This window comes from Antechinus flavipes, chromosome 2, assembly GCF_016432865.1.
Source record: "Antechinus flavipes isolate AdamAnt ecotype Samford, QLD, Australia chromosome 2, AdamAnt_v2, whole genome shotgun sequence".
In the NCBI taxonomy this organism is placed as follows: Eukaryota; Metazoa; Chordata; class Mammalia; order Dasyuromorphia; family Dasyuridae; genus Antechinus; species Antechinus flavipes.
In genome coordinates this window covers 178,154,594-178,160,931 of record NC_067399.1, presented here as the reverse complement: position 1 = coordinate 178,160,931, position 6,338 = coordinate 178,154,594, and the positions used below count along the sequence as shown (strand labels likewise).

The 6,338-nt window shown below is 35.7% G+C and overlaps 1 long non-coding RNA gene across 1 annotated transcript; it reads left to right on the top strand.

Annotated features, from left to right (window-relative positions):
• Positions 1–1,556: 1,556 nt before the first annotated feature.
• On the top strand, positions 1,557–5,173 carry LOC127548550 (uncharacterized). Its single transcript, XR_007950424.1, has 3 exons — positions 1,557–1,625; positions 3,952–4,141; positions 4,805–5,173. It is a non-coding gene; the product is annotated as an uncharacterized LOC127548550 (long non-coding RNA).
• Positions 5,174–6,338: the final 1,165 nt, after the last annotated feature.

The window sequence follows — 6,338 nt, the reverse complement described above, 5'->3', positions numbered from 1 at the left end:
CAGAACTAGTAATAATATTGTTGGGTCAAAGAGTATTTGCAGTTTTAGTCTTTGGAGCATAGTTCTAAATTGTTCTACATAATTGAAATAAACAGATTTTTTTGGGGGGAAATGATGGGGGTGAATCCTGAAACTGTCCAAAGTCTCCTCTGAAAGAGGCCCACCCTCAGGGAGCCCAGTTGGGTCATCTTACTCTGTTGGAGATCAGGCCAGGGATATGGTCTTACCCTCTATTGAGTTGAAGATTAGTCCGCAACTACTCCCAGTAGCTCAAGACTCCCAAGATAAGTAATCTCTTTTCAATTAGGATATGATTATGTGACTTTATGTAGCTTTGATTTCTTTGTTTGAAAACTTCCTGTTCATATTTTTGACCACATTTTTTTAAATGGGTAATGAGTTGTATTCTTATATAATTGATACAGTCCTCTATTTATTTGAGAAATGAGGCTTTTATCAGAGAAATTTGTTGCAAATTTTTCATAACATTCTGCTTTCTTTTTAATCTTGGCTGCATTAGTTTTCTTTGTGTAAAAACCCTTTTTAATGCAATATGATTAATTTTTCAGTTTACATCTTGTAATCTCTATTATTTGTTTAGTCTTGAATTCTTCCACTTCTGATAAATTTGACAGGTAAGGTATTACTTGGTGTCTTAATTTATTTGGGGTATCATCCTATATGTTTAAGTCATTTACTCATTTTGACTTCATCTAGGTATAGAGTGTAATATTCTGGATTAAACCTAGGTTTTTTAATGCTGCTTTCCAATTTTGACAACATTTTTGTCTTCTGCCAAATAGTGAGATCTTGTCCCTAAAACTTAGATCTTTAATTTCTAAGGTCTTAGGGTTCTCGTTTACTGTGTGCCTAATCTTTCCCACTAATATACCCACTCTACTTTTGATTGCCACTTAATAATGGAGTTTGAAATCTGAGATGGTTAGGCCACCTGTCTTCAAATATTTTTTCATTTATTTTCTTGATATCCTTAACTTTTTGTTCTTCTGGATCCATATTATTATTTTTTTTTATTTTTTACCTCTATAAAATGGTTTAAAGTTAGTTCAATCATAACATTGAATAAGTAAATTTGTTTAGGTAGGTTTTCCATTTTTATTTTATTGACTTGGCTTAATCAGAGACTCCATTATAGAAAGAAATTGTGACAGAAGCTGTCTGAGCCAAATCACTCAACTTTGTCCTTCCCATCCTAATTCACTTGTGGCCAGTGGGTGGGAAAAGAGTCCACATGACTTGGACTCTTTTCTGGTTGCATAATATGTGTGATTGTTTATAATTTCAGTGTGGATGGCAACACTTCCTTTTAAAAATCTCTATGTTCCTTCCCTATTGGGTAATCCCCTAGCCATAAATATATACAAGGGCATTCCAGTGTCTTGAAAAATTTCCTTCTGTTAGATTGTATGTAGGAGCTGAAGTGAACTCAGTAAAGGATAACAAAGTTCTAGTTAGTTCTGATCTCACTTGTCTTATGAACTTCTAGTCTTGCTTTGATTTTTCCTCAGTGTATCTATAATTTTCTGGTTCCACTCAACAGATCATGAGGATGTTCTACCTGGTTTTCATGGTGCTCTTTATGATCATCTACTGTACTGACTCAGGTAAGGAGCAGATTGACCTATAACGAAATAGCATTATGAATGTGCAGAATGAGCTCAATAAAGATCCTCCAGATGTTCTATAGATAATGTTTCACTTATGGCCATTAGGAGGAAGGGTTAATCTGAGAGATCCTGCCTTGAGAGATTTTTATGCATTTAAAAGACTCTTCAAAAGTACAAGAAGATAGGACAGCTTGGAGTAAGATAGATCCAATCAGATTTGTAAGATCTACTAGCCAGCTAGCAAAGCCCCTACTCCTTTTTATAGATGAGAAAATTGAAGTCACCAACCTGTACAAGGTGAGTTGCAAAGCTTAGATTCAAACTCAGAAGTCATGCATCCAAGTGGAGGAAAAAAGTTTACATCTTTTCCTGCCGCATCATGATGCACTATATGTATAATTTCTAGGATATAGTAGATATTTAAGAAATACTTGGTTATTGAACAATTTATAATACCTCTTGCTCCCCTCATCTCATTCCTTACAAAATCTTCTATTTTTTCCCTTTATATTCTATTCCTGGTCAGATATACTAAGAACTTATTTCTTCCAAACACTATTCTTTTGTGTTACAAATGAAGTAAAACTGCTTCAGTTTCTTTGTCCCCACAAACTAATTTTTTTTCTTGTACTGACAGCATTATCATCAGGTTGCTTATGAAAAAACATTGAGATGCAGCGGATTGTATTCTAAAGATACACCCTTTTCCTTAGGAGTCAGAAGACTTGGACTGAGATCCTAGTTAAAGTATTTAATGGTTTTGTGAGCCTATCAATCCCTCTTTTTTTCCGCCATGAGTCTCAGTTTCCTTATCTATAAAATTAAAAGGAAGAGTTTAGATAATTGCTAAGATCCCTAATCCAAATACTCAGTTTTTTCCTAATATCCATAAAATTCTTTTCTAGTGGCAAAGGAACCAGTTTTCTTAATTTTTAATCAACCAGGAATCTGAGTCTGTTTTGCTGTTTGGCAGTGATAGCTAGCACTTTTAAGTTAAGTTTTTTCTTTCTTTACTTTGTTATTGTTATTGTTTCTTCTTTTTCTTCTTTTTCTCCTCCCCCTCCTCCTCCTCCTTCTTCCCCTCCCCCTCCTCTTCCTCCTCCTCCTCCTCCTTCTCTTCCTCCTCTTCCTCGTCTTCCTCCTCCTCCTCCATCTTCTTTTTCTTCTTCTTCTTCTCCTTCTCCTCCTCCTCCCCCTCCTCCTCCTTCTCCTCTTCTTCTTCTTCCTCTTCCTTCTTCTCCTTCTTCTCCTTCTTCTCCTTCTTCTCCTTCTTCTCCTTCTCCTCCTCCTCCCCCTCCTCCTCCTCTCCTCCTCCTCCTCTTCTTCTTCTTCTTCCTCTTCCTTCTCCTCCTTCTCCTCCTCCTCCTCCTCCTCCTCCTCTTCTTCTTCCTCTTCTTCTTCCTCCTTCTCCTCTTCCTCTTCCTCCTCCTCTTCCTCCTTTTTTTTCTTCTTCTTCTTCTTCTCCTCCTTCTCCTTTTCCTCCTCCTCCTCTTCTTCTTCCTCCTCCTCCTCTTCCTCTTCCTCCTTCTTTTTCTTCTTCTTCTTCTTCTTCTCCTTCTCCTTCTCCTTCTCCTTTTTTGGTGAGGCAATCATGGTTAAGTGCCTTGTCTAGGATCACACAGCCTAGTAAGTGTCAAGTGTCTGAGGCCAGATTTACACCAAGGACCTCCTGACTTCAGGACCAGGGCTCTATTCACAGTGCCATCTAGTTTCCCCTGTTTTAAGGTTTTAAAAATGTTTTTTTTTTTCTATTTATTAGTATCATTCTACAAATGAAGAGGCTAAGGAAAACCAAGATTAAGTGACTTATCCAAGACAGCAAAGCTCAAATATTTTTTTGAAGTCATGTGAGAGCTCTGGCATTTTTGATTTTAGGTCTAGCTCTCTATCTAGAGGTAATGAGAGACATGAAAGTTTACTGAGTAGGACTGAGACATGGCTAGACATGCTATACCAGTGAAAACTCAGGTGCAGTCTCTATACCCATTTTATTGTCTTCCAATCTTTTAAGGTAGTTTAGTCTTTAGTTAGAGGTAGTTAGAGTAAGATGGCTCCCATTTATAGTTAATTGAATAAAGGCTCAAAGAGGTGAGAATCACAAAATTATACTGTTTTTGAACATTAGGAGTGAAAACCAGTTCTATTATCGAGACCAAGATTTTCCCCCCAATTATACCATATAACATTCTTTATTGATGGATTACCTTTTAAAAAATCAAATTAATGAATGAACTTGCTAATTTATGATTCAGTTTACAATAGAATATCTCTATTTCCATGGGTTTATAAAGATTTTTAAAACATCTTTTTCTTCTTTCAACAGGAAACCCTAACGCTGGTCACAATAAGATGTGTAGAATGAATAAGGGTAAATGTATTCGTGCTAAGTGCCGAGACGATATCTATGTATCCAAGGGAAAATGTGATTTTCCAGGAAAAAATTGTTGTGTGCTAAAAACAGATTTGACAGAGAGAAGAAAGTGAAATGAATTGAGGCTTCAGAATAGGAAAATGTAAGTGTATAGGAGATAGAAGTTAAAATGCATGGTATTTTTCTTTTTTTTTTTAATAAAGAAAAAATTAAATTGAAAATTATACTTCCTTTTTTTGGTGAGGCATTTGGGGTAAAGTGTCTTGTCCAGGGTCACACAACTAGTAAGTATTAAGTCTCTGAAACTGCATGTGAACACTAATGTCTTCCTGACTTCTGTGTTGGTGCTCTATTCCTTGTGCCATAGAGCTGCAACAAAAGTAGACTTCCTAAAGCAGAAATGATTCCTGCAGCTTTTCTCATTTACATATACATACATATATATATGCATATATATATATGTTCAGAAAGTTTCCCAATATAGAAGTCCTCTAAAATGATGAAAGTATAAATAGACTTCCTTTCTCTATCTTGCTCAAATTATTGAGATTCAGAATTTCACTGTTGGGAGTGATTCTTCTACTGATAAATTACAAAATCCCAAGATTGTTTTATTATTATTATAGCTTTTTATTTACAAAATATATGCATGGATAATTTTTCAGTATTGACTCTTGCAAAATCTTCTGTTCCAACTTTTCCTCTCCTTCCTTCCACCCTCTCCCCTAGATGGCAGATAGTCCAGTACATGTTAAATATGTTACAGTATATGTTAAATCTAATACATAGATACATTTTTATACAGTTATCTTGCTGCACAAGAAAAATTGGATCTAGAAAAAAAGAAAAAAAAAAAAAACCTGAGAAGGAAAACAAAAATGCAAACAAACAATAACAGGAAGAGTGGAAATGCTATGTTGTGGTCCACACTCAGTTCCCATGGTCCTCTCTCTGGATGTAGATGACTCTCTTCATCATCGAACAATTGGAACTGGTTTGAATCATCTCGTTGTTGAAAAGAGCCACGTCTATCAGAATTGATCATCATATATAGTCTTATTGTTGCCATGTATAATGATCTCCTGGTACTCATTTCACTCAGCATCAGTTCATCTAAATCTCTCCAGGCCTCTCTGAAATCTTCCTGCTGGTCATTTCTTACAGAACAATAATATTCCATACCATTTATATACCATAATTTATTCAGCAGTTTCCAGTTTCTATCCCCTACAAAAAGGGTTGCCACAAACATTTTTGCACATACAGGTCCCTTTCCCTCCTTTAAGAGCTCTTTGGGATAAATTCCCAGTAGTAACACTGCTGGATCAAAGGGGTAATTCCAGATTGCTCTCCAGAATGGTTGGATTCGTTCACAGTTCCACCAACAATGTATCAGTGTCCCAGTTTTCCCACATTCCCTCCAACATTCATCATTATCTTTTCCTGTCATCTTCCAATATGAGAGGTGTGTAATGGCATCTCATAGTTGTCTTAATTTTCATTTCTCTGAACAATAGTGATTCGGAGCACCTTTTCATATGACTTAGTTCATAGAGATAGTTCAATTTCTTCATCTAAAAATTGTCTGTTCATAACAGTTTATCAATTGGAGAATAGCTTGATTTCTTATAAATTTGAGATAATTTTTATATGTTTTGGAAATGAGGCCTTTATCAGAACCTTTGAATGTAAAAATGTTTTCCCAGTTTATTGCTTCCCTTGCCAAGATTCTTAATAGTAAGTACAATTAACCAAGTGTAAGTTATAAAGGAGTAAAATATTAAAGAAGTTGAAAGTAATGTGTGATATTTGTTCTAATCATGGGAAATAGATGTATAAATGCATGAAGTTTATAGATGTTAGCGTTTTTTAAAAATCCTGTGTAGGTGGAACATAGAAACCCTGAAGAGCAATGTTGCTAAGTAAGTTTAGAAATATATTTAGGAGACTAGTGAAAGAGAACCTTCAATATACAAGCAGGTAGGGGCTTCTTGGGACACCTAACGTCGGAGAGAATGAGTTGGAGTATGATGCCCTTTTAGAGCAAAAGATACTGAAGAAGTGCAGGCAGATAGGTAGGAGAAGAATCATGAGAGATTGGGGACCCAAAATCTTAAAGAAAAGAGCTCATTGCTGAGGCAGGAGTAACTGTAATAAGTTCACTGACAACTTGAGAGAAAGAAGTTTCAGAAGAAGGATGGAATTGGAAATCACATTGTTAGGGTTAAGATGAGAATGAGGGAAGAACGAGTTGAAACACATATTGTAAATTGTTTTATATAAGAATTTATGCATAAAAGGCAGAAGACAGAATGGCAGTGGAGAAGGAAGGAAGGAGT